General features: G+C 39.0%; 1 protein-coding gene across 1 annotated transcript in view; it reads left to right on the plus strand.

Moving 5' to 3' along the window:
* Positions 1–7,996: 7,996 nt before the first annotated feature.
* The window catches only part of LOC100542775 (alpha-2-macroglobulin-like protein 1), a 61,596-nt gene continuing 43,192 nt past the window's right edge, over positions 7,997–26,400 (plus strand). The window contains exons 1-4 of the mRNA XM_085218150.1: positions 7,997–9,051; positions 10,620–16,527; positions 24,416–24,746; positions 25,976–26,327. The gene's annotated coding sequence lies outside the window, so the exon portion shown is untranslated. The remainder of the gene's footprint in view (positions 9,052–10,619; positions 16,528–24,415; positions 24,747–25,975; positions 26,328–26,400) is intronic.

The raw sequence follows: 26,400 nt of genomic DNA on the forward strand, positions 1-26,400 counted from the left end.
TCTGCATTTCCCTTATGTGCCGCTTAAGAAACGGTCTAAATGTTACTAGAATATGCATTCTGGATAGTAGTATGTTAGTGTACTAAACTCTGTCTAGGTTATGGAGGAGAAAGGGCTCATAATATGTAAATTTCTGCTTGCCTGCCTTGTTACTTGGAGGCGTTATCTAGAGGCAGTTCATGTAGTAGTCTGTCTCAGCAATAGATTTGGGTTTTGGTTTGGAAAGAAATGCATTTGGGGAGTTACATATGTCTTTCTGTTGTCCATTCCTATGGGAAGCAGAATTGTTAAGGAAAAGCAGTCAAAATGCGTAGAAACTACAAGGCTGTATTCAAAGTTAGGTCTCAGTTGGACACTTGCTGATGTTGCTGGGAGAAAGTGAAGAAGAGGGAACTTTGAAAGTGCTGCATACAAAGGAACCTTTTTGTTGCTTTCAGAACTCTTTGACATTCCTCTGTATGCGTAACTTACTAAAAAGAGTGCTGCTAAAATGGTTCTTAGGTCTGAGGTCATTTTGAATAGGAATACTCTTTAATCTACTGTGTTTGTTGCTGAGAAGCTCAGTGTGAGCCAACCATGTCTGCTTGCAGCCCAGAAATCCAGTATCTTTGGCTGCATCAAAAGCAGTATGACTAGCAGAGCAAAGGAGGTGATAATTTGCCTACATACTGCTCTCATGAGGCCTGTAGTAGGGCCTCTTAAGGTAAGAAGGACACAGACCTATCAGTATGGGTCCAGAGAAGAGCAATTAGGATGATCAGAGAGCTGTGGTTTAACATACGTGTACAAATTAAGGACTGATTTTTTGGTTTAAGGTGGATTGCAATACAATTATATTTTAACATAGGATTGGAACAGGAATGGAGTTTTGTTAGGGGTCATAGGAATTTTTGGGAATAAAGAATTGTAATCAGAAAAAATATGTATATTGGTAATTTACTACATCAATAGTTTTTGGAGAATATATAGAATTATATAAAGAATTATATAGATTATAATATAGAATTAAATTATAAAGAATTAATGAAGATAATATCTCATACAAAATGGCACTTGTTGGAGACAAAAACTCTTTTGTCTGTGACACGTTTTTGCTATGCGTATTTCTTATGTATGGTGGACTAAGCTTCCTTGATACTTAGTTAATCAATGCCACTGAATACTTACATCTTGGGGAGAAAGGAGCTGGACAGGTGAATACAGTACACAGCGTTACATGGATGAAACAAGAAGGTGCCATGAAGCAGGGAGAGAAGACTGAGGAGAAGCTATATACAGGTTCTATATAGTGTATACATCCATTCAACTTTGTCTTAGTGTAGTGGGAGTCTAGGAGTCAAGATGACTCAGTTATACCAAGATGATGAATGGGACTTTTGCATTGACTGTGCAGCTATACATTTCAGAAGTGTAGTTTGCCCAAGGACACGTGTATAGGTTTTTTTTTTTCCTTTTCCTCACTAATACTGTGCAAAGTACTGTGTGCTGGTAATTATTGTCTGGATTCTGTCTGCTCAATAGCATTGTGTATTAAGCAAAAAAATTGTATTTTTTGAATTTCAAGAGAAAATTTTGAATGCTTTATATTTTGCCATTAATCTAACAGTCAGAAGACCAACAGTAACAACACAAATATTTGTTGCTTTCCCCCCCCATCCTAACAGCAACATATGGGAGGAGTAGTGCAACTGTAATATGTAGGAATTTTTGTGCATGCCTGAGTGGAAATGTTTGTTTACCAAATGACAAATATGAAAGTGTTATCTCATGAGGTAATAGACAGAAAAAGCTGTAGTTTTACTTTGCTAAACTTTCGCACATTTTTTCCTCCACATGAAATATTTCCACAGGAATGTACTGCTTGTGAAAGATACTGGATCAACAGTTGCGGAGACTGAACTCCTCTACCTGCAAGAAAGGTAACAGTATCTAGATTCCAGCTTTAGAATCTTGCTTCTTGATCTGGAAAGACCTTTTCCAAAGTCAGAAGATGAGTTTGGCACCCATGACTTAGTTTTTGGTGTGTCTATAATACAAATATCAAGGAAGCTAGACAGTTAGTTGCAGAGATTTTTATTATAATGACCACTTGAATTTCTGATACTCAATTTTGGGAAAAAGCAACTAACATTTCAGTTATTTGCTTCTCTAGGTTGTTTTTTGTTTTTTTTTTTCTTTTTTTCACCAGTGGGAGACATATTGTCCCTCTTTTGGGGATACTTGTTTCTTGATAATATCTCTTCCATAGTGGAAAAAAGAAAGGATTAACCAGTAGCAATGTAGAATGGGATGATGTCCAGGCTTGGATTAATAGTCATAATGAGCACAATCTCACTAACATCAAGATCTAAATAAAATTATGTGTTCTAATTCATGAGGGTTTCCAATTCTTCTTGGTGTCTTCTGTAATAGCCTTTCTTCAAGTGCTGCTTAACTTCAGAAGTCTGTTGATCTTGCAGTTTTTATTCAGCTGAGCCAGAACCTGTTGGATATTTTCCATTACACTTACATTCTATTCCTTCAGAGATCTCATTCCTAAGAATTCTGAAATCCTTTCTATTAGCAGTTTTCCCAGATGCCCTGGAAGCCTTGGATCAGGCCTTTGATTTTATCAGTCATGTTGCTGAGAGTACAAGTCTTTTGTGAGTTTTTAAAGAAAAATCGTTCTATCCTGATAGCATTGGTGACTGTTAGGGAAAAACAGATCTGCGCCTCTATTAATGGATTAGAGATTCTTTGTTAAGATAATGTATGTTTGGATTTGAGCTTGCATGTTTGGCAGTTATGGACATGAGCATGTAAATTAAAAATACTTTTTCTGAAATGAGCTAATCTTTAAAACTATGGGCTATAGATCTTGCATGTATCCCTTTACATTTGTTGTTAGTGAAACACTGTAAAGAATTAGACATCTATCAATACTAGTTCTATAATGTAATTAATTGAAGCATGTATTTAAAAAAAAATCAATAGGTTCTTGGCTCTTGCACTCATTTAATCTATCTCTTCAGTGAGAGGGATTTGCCTCCTTACAGTCCATCTCTTTATGTACCTTGTTTAAGAGCTCTCTTTAATAAGAGCAGTGGTCAAGAATGTGCTAATAACATGCTATATTTTACTACTTTTTGTCTTTCCTTTGTTCCTTTGAATTATCAGTTGGATTTGTATACTAGATATCAATACCTTGATATTCATAATTTGTATATTACTTTTTGAGTGTTAAACTGTACGGTGGAAATACCAGTTAATATGTCTTTGATGTTAGTACTGACTTGTGCTGTGATTGTTAGGAAGAGCTGGTATTAACAGTTTCCTTTGCACTTCTGTTGAATTTCCTCTTTCTGGAATTGTGTTTTTGTGCTGGCTACAGAAATCGAGCATTTGCAAAATTCCGATATGCTTAGTGGAATGAGATTTTGTAGTGGAATATGTTTGCATCAGGACCATGCAGGGAGAGAGGTTGTAAATTTGTTTGCTATAAGCCTTTGAAAACCTCTGTAACTTGGGCATTCTCAGTTGTGTGAGATTTAAGCAGACAGCTGTACTTTTATCACAATCTTTTTTATTTTCCTGGTCATTTTCCTTATTTTTCGTTTTATCATCTCTATTGCTTCTCCAACGCATGCTTTCCCCCTCTGTACAACTTGGTTTATTACTCTACCTCTAGGTTATCTCAAGCTCTAGGTATCAGATATCAGATTAGAACTACTCATCAAATCATCTTCCCTTCAATTTTCTCATCCCATACAGACATCACTTCAACATTTTTCCATACATACTACTTTAGAGGGCTTCCTCTGTGGAGGTGGTAATGACGTTGAGAGAAGGAAGAGCATGCAATACAGTGACAAAGCTGAAAAATCTCAAAGGTGGAATCCATGAGAGATAGGCTGCCATTCTCTACTTCTTCCACACCTCTCCAGTTTAGCTGTTGGTGTACATGTATGTACGTGTTGGTATACAGTGTGAAATGTGAAATATCCATTTGATTCCTTCTTGTTTTGCCCAGTCCTGTACATACTTGCACGAGAAATGGGAGCCATTGTCACTTTGGATGACATCAGGGGTAGATAAATTTTTAAACTCGGATGTTAATCCTCTAATTGTATTTTGCCCATGTGCTTTCTGATGCTTGGTTGCTACAAGGAAGCCAGAAGCTATTTCCATTTCTGTAAGGTCATACCAGTAGCCTGCTGAGGATATGAGTGGTCCAGTGTTAGTCATGATTAGCCATGTAGACGATAAGGTTTTCCCTCACAGATGTGTATGGATGGTGCCTTAGCAGGATGATCTGCTTGCAGTTTCAATTTGCACTGGGGTCATTCTGTAAGAATAACTTCACAAGCTTTCCTGTTTATAGGTTTGACTTCACTCTGTGCAGCTATGTGCTTCCTTGCTATGTGTGACCTAAGTTCTGATGTAACCATTCTCCCAACTGATACCACTTCAGATCTAAGATAATTTTCCTAACTTTTGTTAACTCATCCACTGTTATATTCTATATATTCTATTTTGTGGCTGGCTGATTATCCTTAGCATGGGCTTTTACCCATCTGGTATTAAAAGGTGTTTTCCTGGCTATGTCTAGTAATAATTGCCAATTCTTCTTTATCCTTACTAGGGATCTATTTACTCCCCAGTTCAGGTCTTCCCATTTACAGAGATACTGTCACATATAAACACGTGTCACAAGCCCACATAGTATGAGAATGTACATATATGATTTTTGCTCCATTGTGTGCTGCTAGGACAGCTGCTCATATTTTTCCTATTTGTGTGCTACCTTCACATTCTTCTATTACTTGCTTCCCAATGGTAATATCCAATGCAGCAGCTTTATATTGCTCTTTGCCATTTTCCCTATTGACTGAGGCATCTGTAAACCAAATGTTTTCTATTGGTATGCCTCAGTTTATATGCATCTAAAATTTGAAAGCTTTACTATGTCTTTCATCTAATTTCTGGATGGTGTGTTTTTGTGCAATTCCTTCTTGGGGAGCAGTCCCCTTCAGGATTATTTCCATTCTGATTTGTACAGGCTGTTCCTGATATATTTTCTCAACTTGCTTAACTGCTCAGACTAAAGATAGAAATCTTTTTCCCATTCAGAATGTTGTTGTTCTGTTTCTTTAAATGTGATTGAACAAAACAGTCAAGACCTTTTTGGCCCTCTGGGGCCAGTTTGGAACAGTAAGTAGCATGTTCAACAAAACCCCATTCAGCTATAGCAGTGTTGAAGGGATGTGTTGGCCTAGTGACTGATACATTTTTAACTCTTCAGTTAGAGTTTTAACTGCCTCTCTATGTTCTAATTTCCACTCCCATGGCTTGCCTTTCCGTAGGAGTGAGTATAATAGACAGTAAATGATAGAAAATCCAGGTACGTTTCCTCTAATACCCTAAAGTTCCCATTAACTGTTGTAATTCCTTCCTTGATTGAGCTCTACAATTTTCCATAAAGTATCTGGAGGAATCACTGCATTAGTATTAACCAAATGTCTAAAATTTTTACTTCTTTACTTGGTCCCTTACATTTTCCAGGTAGAATCTCAATTCCTTCTTTGTCTAGTGTTTGCCATACTACTGCTGCCACTTCGAAGTCCCTTCTGTTTGAATATCATCTATATATCATTCTGAGGAAGTGAGATTGTCTATAAAAGTTCAGTGAGTCCAGCATGAGCAATTGTGGGAGAATGTTTATACCCCTGTGTGAGTCTGTTAAAGATACATTGTATTCCCTCCCAAGTGAAAGCAAACTTTTATTAATCTTCTTCCTGCAAAGGAACTGTGAAGAACATATTCTTTACATCTAAAACTGTCATCCGTGTCTGTGTGGCTGGTTGCAAAGTAGCTGTGAAGTTGGCAGCAGCTAGGAGGGTTGTATTAGCATTTAGGTGCCAATAATTGATTGTTAATTGCCACCTCCCATATGCTTTCTGGACTGGCCAGACAGGTGAGTTATATGGGGAGCAAGTTCTGGAGGTAATTTGTCTTTTCTTCCAATCTGCTTTAACTTCAGAAACTGGATAAGGATAGTTGAGGCTCCTCTAATTAGTGATTTAAGCACTGTTAAATCTAATGGAACAGATAATGGCACATCATGGGTCCCTCCTTCCTGTAATGCTTGTTTGCAAGTTACTTTTGTGAAGACTGTGAGGAGCTCACTTAGAGATTTAATGGGAATAACAAGGGGTTCACTTCACTCCATGGGTCCTATTCCCCCAGCCCTATAAGCTACATAGCTGGCGATAGGGTGAGGTGTATCTGCAGGCCCAGGTCTTACATTTAAGAAAACTCATGGAGCTCAGTAGCTATTTGCTTCATTCTGACTCTTCATAATATGGTCTCCATTACTTAAGCATACTTGCCACAAGTATTCTGTTTTTCTCTGCTATATCTCTCTTTGTCAGTTGTAATGGATCCTAGGGGCAGTTCTCATAGTGCATTGTGGCCAACCACCTCGGGGTGATGTAGGTTGGTTTACTTAGCAACAAGGATTAGTACATTAGTTTAAGAACCAATATATTAGTTTAGCAGAAGGAATGCTTAAGTTGATAGTTCTGAAACTTTCCATTTCAGCTCTTGTGGGTGAACAGTCTTGTTTTTCCTAAATAATTTTGTAGTGGGGACATAATAGAATACGTTTATCTTCTGCCTCAATGATTTTGCCTCATGAGAAGTGTTGGTTTCACAACAGAATACTTTTTTCTTTTGCCTCAAAACGTGCATGGACATTTTCATTGGGTTCTACATAGATAGTTTTTAAAAGTTGCTCACTATGGCCTAATAAGCAATGGAAATTATCCAAACTGGGGATAAGTGCATGGAAGTGAGTCAAAGGTTTCAGTGATGAAGCTGGTGTGGAAAAAAGAGGAAGAAGTAGGTGGGCACTCGATTACCGTGAATACCACTGAGCATATCCAAAGGGATATGCACATATCTTTGAGACCTTGAAAAAGAATGAATGTATATACCAGTGTACTGCATATGTATGTCTTAACTGTATAAATGTAGAACCTGAGCTCTGAAAGACGTGCATCATGAGGAATAAAAGGAATATTGCTTTCTAACACCACATAGGAGTTAGAGAGTTTTCTTCCTGGATTTCGGATGACAATTTTAGCAACCCAGATGGGACAATGAGACTGAAATCTCACGGACCGAAGGACTGGAGGGGCCTCTGTTCAGCGCACATACTGAGTGATTCTCTGGGAGCTCCCCCAAATCCCAGCTCCATCAGGACCAGCCACAAGTTCCCTGGAATATGGTAAGGCATTCCTTTTTATTGCCTCCGGTAAAGCGTGATAGAAGTCTGTATCACGTACGGAGAGCAAGGGTAAGGAGATCCCCAAGTGGGTACCCCACACACGAGCGGGGAGATGTCCTGAGTGTGTGGCGGGTTCCATGTTTCCTGGAAGTAACACAGTGAAGGGGGTACTTGAGACCAGCCCCCCAAGAGAAATGGGGTTTGAGTCCTGTTAAAAGGGGTGCTTGAGAGATTCAAGACCCTCCAGGTTCTATATTTTCCCAAAAGTAGTTTATTGATAATTGTGTTGCATTATGGTTGCCAGCATTGCGATTTTGTATGTGAACATGGGTATGTGATTATTATTGTAGCAGTGCCGAGCTTTTTATTTTTTTTCTCTCTCCATGGTGTTTGTACGTGGTGGATCTGCAGACTATGTTAAGCTTTGTTTCTTCTTTTGTAGCTGCAGCAGTGTGTGTGTTAGAGTGTATGAAGGCAATTCGCACATTCCACACATTCCAGACATGGTGTAGTCAGTTATGGAAATTGCAGAGGAAACTTGTTGAAAATTGTAATAATTGTTGGATTGGAGAAATGATTAAAATTACTCATGTAATCCTGGGGTCTGTGGAAAAACGACAAGTTCCCATCTTGCTGGAGGATATTGATTATGGCTCTCCCAAGAGGAATTCAGTGTACAACTATGCTTTGAGGGAACTGGCAGACACAGTCACCTAGTAATTTGAGAAGGGACAATTTATGTATTTTAAGGGCACTGAAGCCCTTAATTGGTCAAGATTGGTTGGAGCAATTAGAGGGAAAAATAAGATTTTAAAATTGGGACTTTTATAGACAGGAATGTTGCCTGGAAGATCAGAGGAAGTTTGTAATGATGAAAGTTTTGAGAGATTAAAAAAAAAAAAAAAAAGAGAGAGAGAGGCTTGGGAGAGGCATAGGCCATGGAAGGCACAAGAGGGAACAGAGAGGAAATTGAGAAAGCAAAGAAAGGAGAAGGACAGAGACAGAAAATTATTGGCATTGACCATAGTGCAGGGAACTGAAAGGGGGATAAAGAGGGGAAAAAAAAAGTGTAAGAGCGGTGCTGGAACCAAAAAGAGAGAATATAAGGCCAAAGATCTCAGTACTGATCAGTGTAGAAAATGTTAGAAGTTTAGGTGTTAGCGATTGGATTGCCACAAAAAAAAACAGTAGCAAAGATCCAGAAGATCAGAATCACATCACTCAAAAGCCATAGATATAATGGCAGTAAATACCGAATGAAGGGGATCAGGGGTGAGACCCCAGCCAGACCCCTGGTTACAATAAGGCTAGAGAATGAAGATGTAAAATTTCTTGTAGATGCAGGTGCAATGTGTTCAGTTATGCATACTTGTTATGCACACTGTGCATACTTGCACAGTTAAGCAATCAGACAACATCAATAATTGGAGCCACCAAAAAAGCTGGATTGCAACCATTCTTCCATCAGTTAAAATTGGAAAATGTATACATATCAATTTCTATATATCCATAATTGCCTGGTGCCATTAAAGGGGAGAGATATCATAAACAAACTTCAGGCCCAAATCATGTTTGGTAAAGGACAATTCATACTGCATGCTTCAGAAAATAAAACTGTGGAGACTCAAGTTCTTACATTACAGAGATCATTCCCTACTGATCAGACAGTACCAGAGGACTTGGAAAATGCCGTAATACGAATCAAAGCATCAGAGATACCTAGACAACTGAGATGAGCCAAACCAGCAACAATAACTATCTAGCTGATGCCAGAAGCAGCACCGGTAAGATGAAATGTTCTTCCGAACTATAGACCCTAGAGCCTTTGATAGAGTATTTTAACTTGATAAATAGCCCCTGGTGTGGACACTGGAATGTGGAAGTCCTTCAGAGTCCTCAAGTTAAAAAACACTTGTTTATAAACTGTAGCAGCTGCAATCTTGCTTATACAGGAGGCCAGAAAATTGACTTTGGGAAACAGAAAGTACTGAATCAATCAAAAGAAAAGTTGTTGGTTATCTCTGAGCAGGATCATGAAGTGCCAAGTGTTCCTGGTAGAATGAGAGGAAATGAAATTAAAGATATGAAAACATTTGTCGATGGTAGCAGTTTTGTGTGATATGACTTAAGAAGGCCGGGTATGCTGTAGCAACTAGAGATGAAATAACAGGCTGGTTCTCTGGCACTACCACCTTAGCAGAGAAAGCAGAACTCGCAGCCTTGTTAAGAGCACTGGAGTTAGTGAAAGGGAATAAGTGCCAATATTTGGACAGACTTAAAATTTGCATTTGGGTTGTGCATATGCTATCTGAAAGAACAGAAGCTATTAATCTCCCAACGAATACTTGTAAAATATGGAGAAACAATAATAAAACAGTTAGACAAAAGGAAATAGCTATAAAACACTCCAAAGCCCACCAGTCAAACATCAGTGATATCAATATGGGCAACAGTCGTTCAGATACAGCTGCCAAAAATGCAGCAGAAGGAGCTTTCCTCCAACTCATACCCCCGTGATATCAAGGGCTGATGAATGAACATCCAAAGTACCAGACAGAAGATGCAGGATGGTGGGCAACTCCAAACAACCAAGTAATAGTTCCCCAACCAGTAACGAGGAAAATAGTGGAGGATAATAAACTATATGCTGGGGATCAGATTATAGACTATCATCAATAGTCTAAGGCTCAAATTTTAAGTGTGTGAATGGGAGAAACTGTGAAAAGCATGGTGAGCAAAGTGTGAAGTATGCCTGAAATATAATCCATACAATACAAAAAGACCACCTCCTGGAGTTACAAGGAGAGGACACAGCCCAGGAAACTATTGGCAGATAGATTTTTCTGAGCTCCCACGAAAAACTGGCTACAGATACTTACTGGTATTGATTGATACTTTTTCAGGATGACCAGAGGCTGATCACCAATGAAGCAAGGGAAGTAGTAAAGGTTATGCTAAAAAATGTTATGTCTACATTTGGGGTACCAATAGGGATATCATCAGATAAAGGTTCACATTTTGTAGCTGAAATTGTTCAAAACCTAGGAAAAATCATTGGAATAGGATGAGATTTACATACTCTTTAAAGGCTGCAGTCTAGTGAAAAGATGGAAAAAATGAATCAAACTTAAAAAAAAAAAAAAATTAGTAAAATCGGTTAAGAAACTGACTTGAAAAGGCCTGAGGCTCAACCTCTCACCTTACTGTACGTTCTGATAAAACAGCATGCTAAAGAGAAAATTAGCCCTTATGAAATTATGTATGGAAGACCATTTCAGGTGTTGGTGGATAGTATTGACGTATGCCAATTAGGTGAACTAAAACTAAGAGAATGTCATCTCTTTGGGAAAAGTCCTATCTTCTATCCACAGGTTTGTGGCTCCAGTGGCACCAACAACTCTGGAAGTCGCAGCACATCCATTCCAACATGGTGAGTGGGTGTATCTATGGACTTGGAGCTCTGAATCACTACAGGACAAGTGGAAAGGACCATATCAAGTACTACTGACAACGCACACTGCTATCAAGGTGGCAGGAGTAGACTCTTGAATTCATTACAGAAAAACAGAAAGTGCCCAGCCCACAGTGGCAAGTAGAACAGACTGCACTGATGAAACTGAAATTTTCACGCAAATGAATGCAACTTGTAAACAGGGAAATGAAAATCATTTTATGAACTTGAATGTAGTTATTGAGATATAGTTACTTTTAGAGTATAATGTGATTGTTTGTCTTACATTAACTGCATTAATTGTTTGCTTATATTAATTGTTTGGGGAAAAAGAAGTCTCTTTTGCACTTCTTAAGGGATATATATCTTGTTTGTCTAAAATGATAACAATAATTTTCACAATACTTACTTATGCTTATCAATTGAATGCATGGGATCAAAATAAGCACATGAAATTGATGAAAAAGGGGGCTGATGCTAGCAGTTCTGGTTCTTGTTGGATATGTTCAGAATTGCCAAAATATGAGACAAACCATAGCCGTTATCAGGATTACCGCTACCAAAACAGAGTTGGGACACAGTATTTGTTAACATCCATAATGTACTTTGCAGATAAATATGAAGAATTACAAACATGGATTGTAGGAACCCAGCCTATGAATGATACCATTTGTCTGACAGATACAGAAACTAGTCAAGTAGGGAAGGCTCCAGTAGGAAAATACCCACACTATAAATGGACAATATAAATGACAAATAAGTATTTTGGAAAAAACAGGAATAAATATTGGGTGTCAGCTAAAAGGAAAGATACTGGCAATGTGGAGATCGAGCTTGAAAGGTATTACATCCATGGTGGATCATAACTTGTACCCTAGGAATGGTAATACCAAAGATGATAGTAACAAATCAGTTAATTGGGGTAATACAGGCCAAGTACCCTCCAAAGTCAAGAGAGAAGTCCTTAATCCACGAAAGACCTAGTAGTTTTCATTCATTTGACAGGTGCTTAATTCCCTCTTTAGGAGTTGCAGAAAGGGCCATGAGCACATATCTATGAGACCTTGAAAAAGAATGAATGTGTATGCCAGTGTACTGCACTGACCCTACCAGGCCCCCCTACTTCTTCCTTAAGGGGATCTCTGGGTTCTCCGGCCCTGTTCTAGTGCGTTCTAGTGCAACAGTAACAGCTGCTATTGTTCTTTCCAATTTCCTTGCTATCTCTGTTCCTCAATCAGTTTTCCAGATCTCTCTCCTCTCTTCTGGGTCCTGACATCCCTGTTACACCTTGCTCATCTCTGCCTTCCTCAGCCTGTGTCTTTCTGAAACCTTTTTCACTTTCCAAATTTTCATAATTACAAAAACATAACATTAACAATTACACTTTCATATGCCATCAAAACAGTTTGTCCCACTCCCTTCAAAACCCACAAATCAAACCATACAGTTTTTCAGTTTCCACAAACACCCAGTACTTAGTCTAATGATTAGAATACTCAATTATAAAAACTGGTCCTGTTACTTTGTTTATGTTCCTGGTTTCTTATTCAATGTTCCCTCTGGCTCGCTGGCAATGTCTCTCCAATGAGCCAAAATACAGCCCAGAGGGGTCTATTTCAGAATTTCTTTTGACATCCTTTGTCCCATAACAGCTTTTTATCCTGGCTGGTCTTAGCTATTGGGTGAAAATCCCTTGTGTTTTGCTGTGTAATGCACAAACTTCCATGGGGCACAGGAGCACTGAATTCCCTGGATAAGATTAGCAACCACTGTCCCCCAGCAAAACAAGGATTTTTACAAGAATTCTGTTTTGCTGGGGAATAGAATTCATTGCTTCCTCATGGGAAGCACTGAATTCCCTGGGCATGAGTCTTAACCAGGATCCCCCAGCAAAACAAGAGTATTTTAAACAGGGATTGGAATGCCAGAAGTAACACTTTTACAACACAAATATTAACAGTTACAAAGACAGACAGTGACTATAACCAAGAAAAAGAAAACTAGTTCAGACTTTTACTCCTCCTACTTGCCACTTTTCTGCCAAGTCCCACCTGGAAGTACAGTGTTACAGTGACGGTAAATGTCCTCCCCACCACAGCTACTGTGCCAGGGCCTTACCTGTTAACTTTCAGGCAGAGTCACATCCGTGCCAAAATAGATCACCAGTTTGGTGCCTTCAGGGCTGATACACAGTCTTCCTGCAATGCAATCCACATTGCCCAACCCGAACCACGAGTGCCTTTCCCCAAGGCCTTTACCACTTTACCTAAGAACAAAACCAAATAGAACCAGAGAAAGGCAGACTAAGGGGATACCGTTATCCGGAGGATCTTGTCTGCTCCTGCAGCGATCCACCTGACTGTTGGAGTTCCAGCCCTCCCCAGCTGCTTGTGGGCCTCCTCTCAGTGGGTCCCACAGTTGAGCAGAGACTCTCCTGCCTGGCTTGCTAATTGAAGCTGAAAAAACAGATGAAGTAACTTGATATGACAATGAGTTATGTCAAGCAGGTATTCCCTTTATTACAGCGCTGGGTACATGGGGGATTGTTCTCACCAAACATGCACACAAAAGAGAGAAATGGCTACATATTTAAAGGCATAGCATAAACATACTCATTACATTCCAAGGACATGGGCAGAAATAACATCTCTGGTGGTCATGGGATGCATTCTCACTGTAAATTTCCAACCTTTTAAGGAGGTAGCCCAAACCAACTCCCACTGATGTTACGTTGATCTGAGGCATCTGTTTTGCCATCTTATTTTCAACAACAGGACATCTATTTGTCTTTCTTATCTTCACTTGACAACAAGTTTTGCGGCCTCCACATTTTGTTCTTGAGCTTACACTTATGCAAGTCTCTGTCCTTCAGCTTATATCGCTCAAATTATGCGAAAGGCTGCTCTCACAATATAGAAAAGCTGTTCTCATGATTCACTTCTTTTTCCCCCTCACAATTTCACTATTAGTACCAACAATTACAATTCCAAATATACCATCAATTATACTTCCACATACCATCAATTACACTTGTGTATACCATTAAAATCGAGAATTCCGTATACCATCAAAACAGTTTGTCCCCCTCCCTTCAAAGTCCATGAGTCGAACAATTCAATTCTTCAGCTTTCATAAACACCCAGCACTTAGTCTCACAATTAGGATGCTCAGTTATAAGAACTGGTTCTGTTACTTAATTTATGTTCCCAGTTTCTTAGTCAGTGTCTTCCCTGGCTCACCAGCGATGTCCTTCTAGTGAGCTAAAATACTACCCAGAGGGGTGTTTTTTGGAATTTTCTTAGACACTCTCTGTCCCATGATAACCTTTTATATCTGTCCAGTTCTAATTGTAGATGAAAGTCCTTCATGTGTGGCTGGGTAATGGAGTCTACTTGCTTTCCCAGGGAATGGTTTCAGATCGCATTCCTTAGCCAAGAGCCATAACCAACATCCCCCAGCAAGACAGGAATTTTTAAACCAGAAATGTAATTCCACAAATATCACTTTCACAACATAAACATTTAACAATCACCAGGACAATAACAAAAATCAATATAGTTTCCACAACCAAGAAAACCAGTTCAGACATTTACTCATTCTGCGTATTTCCACTTGTCACTTTTCCTGCCACTTTTCTTTCCTGACAATATACTGACCCATTTTATTCCAGACTGTAGATGTCCTACCCAATACAGCCACTGTGCCAGGGCCTTACCTGGTTAACTTTCAGAGAGATTGATGGTCTCTGTCCCATGCCAAAAATTACGGTTTTGGTGCCTTCAGGGTTGATACATAGTTTTATGGCTGTGCACTCTGTGATGCCCACCAGGCTTATGTGTACGTCTCCAAGGCTTTATTCAGAGAAAATAATCCAGACTTAAGGAATATCTTTGTCCAGAGTGTCTTCTTGTTCCCATAGTGATCCACCTGAGAGTTGGAGTCCCTTCTGGACAAGCTGCCGGCAGGCCCAAGGAGTCTGCCTCTCAGAGGGTCCCACAGCTAAACAGAGTCTCTTGCCTGGCTTACCAATTGAAGCCAAGAAATCCAACATTAATTTGGCACAACAATGAGTTATGTCAAGCAGGTATTCCTTTGTTACAGTACTGAGTGCATGGGGGATCGCTCCACCAAACAAGCACACTGAGGAAAGTGGCAACTACACACTTATAGGTATAGCATATGTGTATTCATTACACTTCTGAGAAGTTGGTTACACATGCATTGGAGTACATTCTGAGTACTTGTTAACATGCTGTCCTACCCTTCTGAGCATATGTCATAAAATGTGGGGAGGGTCTATGGGCCCCATCCGGTGGTTGCTGGATAAAGACTAGTAGTTGTCCTTGCTGTGAACTTGTTACCTTCAGGAGGGGTGTTGCAGCCCAGACTGGTTTCTGCTGTTGCTGTGCTGAGCTTTTTTATCTTTACTTGACAGCAGCAAGTTCTCTCGGCCTCTGCATTCTGTCCTTAAGCCTACATTTATAAGTGTTCTGTCCTTCAGATAATGTCTGCACAAGTTTTGTGATAAAGTTATTCATTGTTCCTGATTCACCTAATACTGCACTTCTTTTTTACATAGAAAGAGTGTTCAGGATGGAGATGGCACTGAACTGATGCATGAGAAGTATTCTTAGATCTTGCGTATTGTGTTTGTTCATGCTGTTTCTTTTTTTGCAGAAGTGGTTTTATCACAAGCATCTAGTGCCACAGTGACTTACGTTTGAATGACATATTTAAAGATGAAAGACGTGCAGAAGTCACTTCTAACTATGCTTGCTTGCTTTGGATCATGTTTTGCCAAGTGCATTCTAGATCCATTAACTACACGTAAAGTGGGAAGCACTTAACAATTAAAAAAAAAAAAATCTAGACAAAGGTATCTTAGTCATATATTAACAAATACAATGCAAATCAGCAAATCAGAGATCCTTTTTTTTTTTTTTTTTTAATTTTCTGTCGATATACATAGAATATGCAGGATAGAAGATGACATACCTTATCACATTTTAATGGATCTAGTTCATCGGTTCATCTGTGGGTAAATAAGTCAGTTTTGATGGGTGAAAACATATCCAAGAGGTCTGAGTTAGTTTTCTTGAGTTTGTGTTTCCCTCTGCTGGATTGTACTTAGAACTGCCAACTTTTTTGTTCGGTTGGTTTTTTGTTTGTTTTTTGTTCTCACAGTCAATCTTCTAAAGTAACTGCTTCCTTGTGCTTCCAGGTGAAACATTTGAACAGTCTTCTTTAGTGGCCACATCAATAGGGCTAATCAACTTATTTTGTAAAAATATCTTTATATAAATAAATAAATAAAAGTTTGAAACAGTAAGGAAAAGACACAAAGACAATTAGAAATATTTTAAGATGAAACTAAAATATTTCCTTGAAATATTAAACATGAATAATTCCAATATAACTATCAACTGAAATAAAATTGATGTAATTGATTTTATTCTCCATGTGTCAAGTATTAGCTGGAGTTTTAGGTGAAAGTTACAACTAAAACTACAGCTAGGAAAATATGAACTGGACATGGGAAGAAGTTACTCATTGTGAAAGTAACGTAGCACAGGAGCAGGTGTCTGAAGGGGCTGTGGAATCTCCAGGCCCAGACAGTGTTCAGATTTAGCTGGTCTGGAGTAACATGCACTAGATATCAAGTTGGCCCTGCTTTAAAGTACTATATTGGACTAGAATGACTTGCCTGTTCTACTGTGTGTGATATGCAGGCTAACCGATCTGGAGAGTGGGCAGGCTGAAGAGATGAAATAACAAAACGTTCAAAGTCTCCTGCTTTAATTCAACCAGGGTAAGATAGTAATACTTTGCTAAAGCTCCAACTAATAATACTTTTTGAAAATTCATATTACTGTCTGGCATGATTAGCTAATGCGGTTTATAAAATATGTCTGAACATTTATTATGCTAAGATGCATGCTAAGGTTAAAAAAGTAATTATGCAATTACAAATGTCGCTATCTTGTAAGTCTATCTTACTAATTTTACTTTGTAGAATTGCTATAGATTAAAAATAAAAAGAAAACCAAGGGCCTGGGTTGCATAGATTTAGTAACAGTACTGATTTCCTGAAACTTGGGTGAAATTACTGCATACGTATGTTTACATAATTGGAAACTAACATGATACTTCACATCTTCCTTAGAGGCAGCAATGACTAGTAACTGTGTTGTCCTCATATAAGGTACTAAGATTATATAGTCTGAGTAGGCAACACAAAATCTTTAAAATTTGTTCACAAGGACTTTAAAGTGTATTTTTTCTATCTTAGCTAGATTTTTATGTTTACGGTGAAACTTAGATCAGTTTTGCAGGTGTAAATTTAAACTTGTAGCTGAAAAAGAGTTGTAACAAAGCTATTTCAAAGCTATTTGAAATGCCACCGAAGTTTTAAGTACAGTCCAGTTTTAAGCCCTTACAACTTCCCTGCTAGATATTCCTAATCTGTGTATGTGACTTAGATGAAACTGCAGTCTAGGTGTTGTGGAGGGATCTGCAAAAGTCACGCTTCATGCCTGAGATGCTCAAGAGGATGAAGTCATGGGAATGAATGCCAGATACTTGTCACCTAAAGTTATGTTATGCTATGTTGAGCATCTTGCTATCTATCTTAATAGGACAAGAGTGTAAGATTTGCTGACTAAGACCCTCATGTGGCCCAGCAACACTTCTTACTCCAAAATTGTCAAATGGTGGAGGAAGAGGAAGTGGTGTTACTCCCTTTCAAGATGGGAACTTGCTGTGAACCTTCATCTCTGTTTACACCATGAAGGGGGTGGGAAAAATTTGAGAAAGTGTCTTTGTTGGATCTACAATTGCATGGAGAGAAGAAATGTAAACCAAAGAAGAAACAAATAGGAGTTCCCATGATGAGGATACTTCCTTATTGCGAATGATGAAGCTCTGAATTTATCTAAATTTCTCTTAGAATGCCCTCCTTAACAGGTTAGAGAGTCATGCTTTTTCTTTGGCGTAACAAATTCTGCATTCTTTTTTTCCCCACTTACTAATTATCTTCATGGAGATTGGCTTTTTGGGCTGGTAGCTCATGGGAAATTCCTTTTGCCTTTTCCATCAGAGGATGTTCTTCAAGCCATTTGTTGCTAGTTAATAGCAAAAACAACCATAGAAAGTATTCTGGATTCAGAAAAACAAGATAGTACCAGAAACGCAACAGACTCTTGGAATGAGCCAGGACCTTGGATGAGCAATCTTTGGGCTTTGATGGTCACTTACACTCTAGGAGAGTTGTAGAGAGAGGAGTGCTGTCCCTTCAAGAGCTTGGGGTTTTGTATCTCTGAATTGTGAAGAACCTTCCTTTCTAACATCCAGAAGCTTTCAAATAATAGGACTTGCAAACTAATAGAAGTTAATAAGAAATTAAAACAGTCCTTTAGGATATCCATCAGCTTTCATATTTGTGACAATTTACTTGATCATACATTAGGCAGCTTCAGATATCAGTAAAGTCAGATTATTAAAAGTACCAATCTTCTAGTAGGAATCTGCAGTTCTTTCTTATCCTTTCTGTAGTGAAAAGAACAGTAATGTTTTTATTTATAAAGTACATTTAAGCCTACTAATCCTGTGGTCATCACTGCCTCAATTAGTATCATTTTCTAAATCATGGAGTTATAATCAAAATCAGTTTCCAAATTTTACAAAGCTGTTTGTGAGCTGAAAACCATTGTGGCTGCTGTGTAAGTCTTTTACTCTACTTGAAAAACAAATATTTTGTGAAAGATCTTAGACTATGTAAGAGCCTCAGACAAAGCAAGAGGAATACAACAATTTATGTTATGAAGTTAATCTGTTTTGAGAACATTCTAAATCAAGTAAATTCTCTGGCTGTGCATCTCTTCAGGGAGTGCTAGCAGTTGGCAGACTGAAGAAAAGGTCGTTTGTTTCCCACAATGATGTCTGCAGATATATGTTGATCATCAGTTTAACATTATTAATAATCGTTAAAAGGGTTGATTCTATTAAATTCAGCCATAGGACAGCCTGAAATACATTTAAATGGTTTTTAAGTGGATCCTTACTACCACAAATACTCCATAGAAAATCTGTGTCTGAAGTGAACCTCCTTGCAACAAAAGACAAGACCAGAAAGCACACACTCTTGTTTAACTTCATGCAGTTGGTGATTGCCCAGTTCTCTAATTTGTCTAGATCTGTCTGCAAGGCTTCTCCACCATCAAGGGAGTCAGCAGCTTCTCCAAATTTATTTTAATCAGCAAACGTGCTCTAAACAGCTTCTAGTCCTACATCCAAGTCATTTATGAAAACATTAAGGAGAACTGGCCCTAAAATGGAGCCTGAAGAAGCCCTGCTTGTGACTGGCTGCCAGTCTGACGTAACTCCATTTACTACAACCCTTTCAACCTGACCTATCAGTCAGTTGCTCAACCATCACATTATGTTTCTATCTAGCTATATGCTGGACATTTTGTCCAAAAGGATATTGTGAGAAATAGTATTAAACGGTTTTCTGAAATCCAAAAAGATACATCAGTTGGCTTCCCCAGGTCAACTAGATGGGCAACTTTATCATAAAACGAAATTAACTTAATTAGACAGAGCTTTCTCCTCATGAAACTGTGTTGGCTGTGATCAACAACCATATGATTCTTCAGGTGTTTTTCAATAACTCCCACCATAATTTTCTCCATAATTTTACTGGGCACTGAAATGAAACTGACAGGCCTATAATTAACAGGGTCTTCTTTCTTGCCCTTCTTGAAAATTGGAATTTTTGCCAGCTTTCATTCAAATGGGATCTCTCCAGATTCCCAAGACCACTGAAAAATAATTGAGAGGCTCACAGTGTCATTGGAAGACTCTTTAATTAACCTGAAATGAATCCTATTGGTCCCATAGATTTTTATGCATCAAGCTAAAGCAGCAAATCCTGCGCAAGTTTGAGGTTGGGTGGGAGCTGATTGTTCCTGATTGTCCTCCAACTTGGGACACCTGGTGTGCCAGAACCCATCATCAGTGCTGAAGACCAAGAAGGCATTAAATGTATCTGCTTTGTCTATATCCCTATTTGTAAAGTGATGATTCTCACCAAGTAATGAACAGCTGTTCTCTCTGATCCTACTTTTGTTGTTAACATATTTAAAAAAAAAAAAACAAACATCTTTTTATTGTCCCCCACAGTATTGGCCAGCTTCAGCTCTAACAGCTTTGGCCACACAATTTTTCACTGTGCAAAGGCAAACAGTATTTCTGTAGTCTTCCCATGTTGCCTGACCTTGTTTCCAGAGACCGTACACTTTCTTTCTCTGCCTGAGCTCTAGAAGAAAATCCTTGTTCATCCAAGCCATCTTTCTGCTCTGCCTGGTTGGCTTCTGATGTTTTGGAACTGCCTGTTCCTACCCTCTCTGGAAGTGATACTTACAAAGTAACCAGCACTGTTAGACTCCAATGCCTTCAAAAATAATTTCCCGGGGGACCTTGCTAACTAGTTTCATGAATAGCCTAAAACCTGTTCTCCCTGTATCCAGGGCTCAGGTTTTGGTGGCACTTTTCTTCCTATCATCAAAGATTTTTAATTCAACCATACCATGATCACTATGGTCAAGACAGACACCAATCGCCACCTCAACCACAAAGTTTTCTCTGTTTACAAGCAACACTCTAGGAGAGCACCATTCCTCCTTGTCTCCCTTAGACCAGGAAGTTGTCATCAACATCAAGAGTCTCCTGGGCCTGTTTCTATCAGCTGTGTGACATTCCTACTTAATGTTTGGCAAATTAAAGACAAGGGCAGTTGATCTAGAGGTCTCTCTTAGTTCGTTTAAGAGTAATTCATTGGTATCATCATCCTGGATGAGTAGTCTACTGCCATAATGAAATCTGTCTTAACTGTTCCATCGGTGTAGTGATATTCTATGCCAACAAAACTCACCAGAATAAGATCCCTAAGCAGGTTTCTTTATATACCTTCTTTTAACAACATAGAAAATATGAATCAAAAACTAACAAAATGGACTGCACATCCAATTGAAATGATCTGTGCTATAAGTAAGCAGGATCTTCCACAATATGGCCCCCGAAGCAGTCCAAAGAGCTGCTGCAAACACTTACCAAACAGTTTAGGTAGACTGAGGTGTTACCTCACTACTGCATGTTGGATCAACACTTACAGACACTTAAGAAAAAAGGGAGCTACCTGTTGATCTCTTAGCATTTTTCAACAAAAGGTTCCATAACACATTCTCCTCAGCCACAGTCTGTTATATTAGCATTAGGATTCTAGAGAAAAAATTAAGTGGAGACAAATGAAGTCATTCTACTCTATGTCCTTTAAGTATGGAACACAAGAACATGTTGGGTATGTAAATTGCCCTTGCTGTGGACAGCTACAGAAATCTTAACAAATTATTGTGCAGAGAACTCCTGTGCAGCTGCGGATGCTCAAAAATCAGTAGCTGAACATTCAGCCATTTCCTCTTAAAGTGATCATTTTTCTATTCCCACTGGTTTCCAGGCTGAGAGATCTACCATACTCTACGTTGTTCCCCACCTTCATATGCTTTTCCCTTTTTTGACTTCTGAACATATCTTAAAATTCTCAGCAATTCCTTGCCCTGCTTTAATTTCAGACCCACTGTTCTGTTTTTTTATCCACTTCTGTGGCCTAGTTCTTACCCTCCACTTTCAGGCTAAGCTCCTGTACTCTTTGTGTACTTCAGGGTGGTGTTTTTGAATGCAAACTGAATGACATTTTCCATTCATATACTATGTGTATGGAAATGTAAAGAAATAAATGTTCAGAGCAGACAAGGCCAATACCTTGCTATACACTAGTATTTACTTCTTGAAGCTGCGTCTATCTGCACTTCAGAACACTCAAAAGAGATTTTATAAGTTGCTGAATGGGAATTGTACAAACAATGTGTGCACTAGCAGAGAGGCTTCACCAAATTTCCAAACTGCAGACCTAATCATAGAATCATAGAATGGCTTAAGTTGGAAGGAAAAGATCATCAGGCTCCAACCCCTTGCTGTGGACAGTGTTGCCATGGAAGGGGCTGCTCAGGGCCCCATCCAACCTGGCCTTGACTGGAAGCCTCTGGGAATGGGTCATTCACAGCTTCTCTGGGCAACCTGTTCCAGTGCCTCACCACTCTCTGAGTAAAGATTTTTTTCCTAATATCTAACATAAATCTCCCCTCTTTTAGTTTAAAACCATTCCCCCTTGTCCTATCATTATAAGGTCATGTAAAAAGTTGGTCTCCCTCCTGCTTGTAAGCTCCTTTCAAGTACTAGAAGGTCTCAGTGAGGTCTCCTGGAGCCTACTCTTTTCCAAGCTAAAGAAGCCCAAGTCTCTCAACCTTTCTTCATAGGAGAGGTGCCACAGCCCTTAGATCATGTTCACGGCCCTCTGTTGGATCTGCTTCAAGAGGTCCACATCCTTCTTGTGCTGGGAGCCCCAGGTGTAGAGGCAGTGCTCCAGGTGGGACTTTACAAGAGCCAAGTAGAAGGAGACAGTCACCTTCCTCTCCCTGCTGACCACCCTCTTTTGATGTAGCCCAAGATGTCATTGGCCTTCTGACCTGCAAGCACACACTGCTGGCTCATGTCTAGATTTTGGCCCATAAGGGTCCACAAGTTCTTCTCTGCTAGTCTAAATGAATTCTTGTCCTAGTATGTACTCTTACTTAGGATTGCTGTGATCCAAGTGCAACACCTTGCTCTTGTTCTTGCTGAACCTTTTAGGTTCTCATTCAGTTTTAAGTGACTGCCAGAAATTTTAATGTGAGTGATTGCCGGGAATTAAAATTCAATGTAGAGTTCCTTATCATCATCATTCTTGGGAATATTTCAGCAGAAACTTTCAATAAATTTGGTGTGAGGAAGACATATCCCCCTTAAAATATCACACAGAACTGCTGAAATCTGGCCAAAAGAAAAGAAAACAAAACAAATGGAAAACAGCTTGCTATAATGGAGAGAACTGACTTTAACAAGAGGTACTATAATTTTGCTTAAAGTTACCAGATATCCTAATTAAGAAACACATTTTACATGGTGTGCATATATGCAAACACACCGTATGGTTACTATATGTGCAGACTAAACCTTGGACTTTCTCAGAACCCAAAATTCCAACCATTATTGGAATTATTGGATCTCACTAGGTAATCTCCTCAGTAACAATAACTGCTAGGCCCTCATGTGTAAAGAGGGCATATTTGCCTGTAGGAACAATTTTATTAGTCATGTTTCTCTAGTCCAAAAAGTGGAGATTTCTTAAGGAATAAACTGTCCAGTGGTTCCTCTTGAACCCTGACAGGCACAGGGCACAAACCACTTCACAAGGAAGCCTGTTGGAGTGTCTGAACACCCTCATGATAAAGAAATGTTCCCATATATCCAGTCTGGCCTCCCCATGTGCAGCTCTGTGCCATTCCTGTCCTGCCATCAGTTTCCAGGAGCAGAGAGCCCAGCACCTCTCTTTGATTCCTCTCCTCAAGTAGTTGTTGAGAGCAAGGGTTTTGCCTCTCAGCTTCTTCCAGACTGGGCATCCTGAGTATCCAGCCTCTCCTCACAAGACATGCCTTCCAACCCTTTTATCAGCTTTGTTGCCCTTCTCTGGATGCTTTCAGGGATCTTAACATCCTTTTTGTATAGTGGAGTCCAGAAGCACACACAGTACTAAACAACCACACTGTCAGAAGTAGTTTCTATTATAACAGAAATGTGATGGGTTGAATCACACAATTGGACTGCTGCAGTCAATGGCTAGTCAGAAAGAACAGATAAGGAAAGAAAGGTGGGTGTTGCAATCTACAAAAAATGAGAACGATTGACAACTGTCTTTGAAGAACAGCAATGCACAGGTTGAGTTTATGGGTACAAATTACTGAACAAACAAACAAGAGAAACTTTGTGGTCAGTGTCTACTACAAGCAACACAATAAAGGAGGGGATGGAAGAGTTCTGTCTTCAGCTGCAGGAAATACAGTGCGTGTATGCCTTGATCCTGCTAGATGACTTCAGCCATCTGGACATATGTTGGAGAAGCAACACATCAAACTGCAAGCAATCCATGAGACTACTGGAGTGTACTAATTTCCTAGTACAGGTGATAAAGGACCCAACTGTAGGAGACACATCACTGGGCCTATTGCAGAAGAACTTTTTAGAGAGGTCAAGATTAGAGGGAGCCTGGGGTTCTGTGATCATGTCCTGGTAGAATTCTCAATCTTGAGAAGTATAGGAAGGGTAAAATTAAGAGTTGAGTCCTAAACATCAGAAAAGTACATTTTTGACTGTTTAAAGAGTCCTAGTGCATGGGATCCCTTGGGAAAATGCCTTCAGAGGCTAAGCAGCAAATAAGAGCAGGGAATATTTAAAGACATTTTTCTTAGGGTGCAGGCACTCAATCTCATAATGCAAGATTTTGAGCAGTGGGTGCTGATAAAATTACTGGTCCTTGGGAATATTTATCATCACAAGAGATATCAGTTAGAAATGATTATTAATGATTATTAATGATACTCTATCATTTAGTAGTTGCTGACATATATGTGTATAAATGCTATCAAAGAATGGTCCATGTGTCCTTTTTCCTCCCCTTTTTGAGAGTGTCTCAATTTGTGGAGACTAGGTATCAAACACAAGTAGCCACTTTTTAAGTGGCAAATGTTTTCCATTCCCTCTTACAGCAATTACAATGGCTATGAGCAGAGTTTCAGAGCAAAGACCACCTGGAGAACTTGGGACTGAACATGCGAGATGAAGATCTGTCACCGGGTCACACATCCCTGCACAAACTAGGAACCCTCCCATAATGCTTTAATTTGGTGGATTCAGAGATAAAGAGATGATATTTTGGAGGAGACAGAAATAAGAGAAAACATTATCGGGAATAGTGAGATTGCCTCCTAAGGATCTGATGAATCAAGATTAACAAAATAAATAACTGAGAAGATCTTTGTTTAGAACATTGACAGTTTGTGCGAACTGACAAGCCCATTTACATGCCAGGACAAGAAGGTAAGTCTGAGTACACATATAAATAAGTTGTGGCAGCATTTGTGGAGATGTTCCTTGCAGTGTGCAGATCATTGTATGTCCCCACTAAGTCTTTGATGTGGATTTTCCAGCAGGTATAGTAATTACATTGGTCCAGGATTTTAGCAAAGAAATCACACTTGATTAATAGTTCATATTTCTACCATTACTTCAGGCTTGTTCCTGAAAAAAATAAAATAAAATTGTACCAGCCAACTCTACAGCTACCTTGATGCAGACTTGTCAGGTCTATAATCATTGGTTTTAAGTCACCTCCAGGAAACTCCATCCTGGATTTCTCCTTGTGAAGTCCAGCAAGGACTGGTCAAGAGTATTTCTGAACATGCCACCTTCATTGCCCTGGATTATAAATCTGTTTTAGAAATTATAGAAACTCATTTGGAAATGTTTTTCACTTATCAGATGACCATCATTTTAATATTGCTAGTTGTATCCAAGATGCTCAAATAACCTTTGCCTAAAGGACATGTCAGCTACAATGAAGACATGAAATTTCATTTTAGTTACTGGGAAACAACACTCTCACATTCTTTCTACTGAGGGTGGAAAAATTCCATTATTGAAAAAAAAAAAATTGTTCAACATCTTTTTGCATGACCTTATGGGGTTTTTATTTGGTGCATTTTGAAAGACAAAACTGTTATTATTTATTAAATCATTACAATGGCTTTGAAATATAGCTTGAATTAAAGGATCATTTAGATGCTTCCAGAAAACATCCATACTCTTGGCCCTTTCATGCCTTAGGGACAAAATGCACTTCAAAACCAGTTAAAATCTCAGATCCCTTCTTCATTTAGTCCTGGAGATAACTAAGCTTAGACCCATTTCTAACCCAGAAATGACTGGCTTTGAAGAACTGCGTGCCTCTGGCCTTATGCTATTGTACTCCAGTTCAACTCTTTCCTTTTTTTGACCCTAAGAATCACTTCAGGGAATGAAGTAAGTCCCTAGGAAATAATTCGAGATCTTGACAAAAGAACCCAACAAACACTACTACAACCTGGGGTCCCTCCTGGCAACATAAAAGAAAGCAGTTTAAACTGACTTTCCAGATATGTATGTCAAATATGTATACTGATGAAAAGTAAAGAACAATGGCAAGAAATTTTACAGAAAGAATGTTTTTAATCTCAAAGTTTCAAGGAGCAAATGAGAAATCTTTTTTTTTTTTTTTTTTTTTCTTCTAGTGCTCACTGGTGGAGCTGAAGGTGTGTAACTGTGAGATCAGCCTGTTAAGATGTCTTGTAGAAGCTAGGATTTTTTGAAGAATGAACTAATTAATAACCTACTGGAGGGTCATACAGAGTTTTCTTGTTTTCCTGCTGTTAGAATGAGCCAAGTAGAAGAAATTATTTTCCATGTATCAGACTAGTCTGTCTGGAAGCAAGATAGTAACCAGATTGGCCAGTGTATAAGAATGAAATTGGAGCAAGGCGTTGCCCAGCTGTCCTTCCAGTCAGCAACTGAACTAACCCTGGGAAAATATTCCACCACCATGGCCAGCAGGGAGATCTACAGCATCTTCATTGTGGCTGACTGGTATGCTGGAAATAGAGGAAACCTTTCTGGCCATCCTACAGAAATCCTGAAACTGACTGAAAGTGTTTTTTTC

Source organism: Meleagris gallopavo, chromosome 1, assembly GCF_905368555.1.
Source record: "Meleagris gallopavo chromosome 1, MGAL_WU_HG_1.1, whole genome shotgun sequence".
NCBI classification, from domain to species: Eukaryota; Metazoa; Chordata; class Aves; order Galliformes; family Phasianidae; genus Meleagris; species Meleagris gallopavo.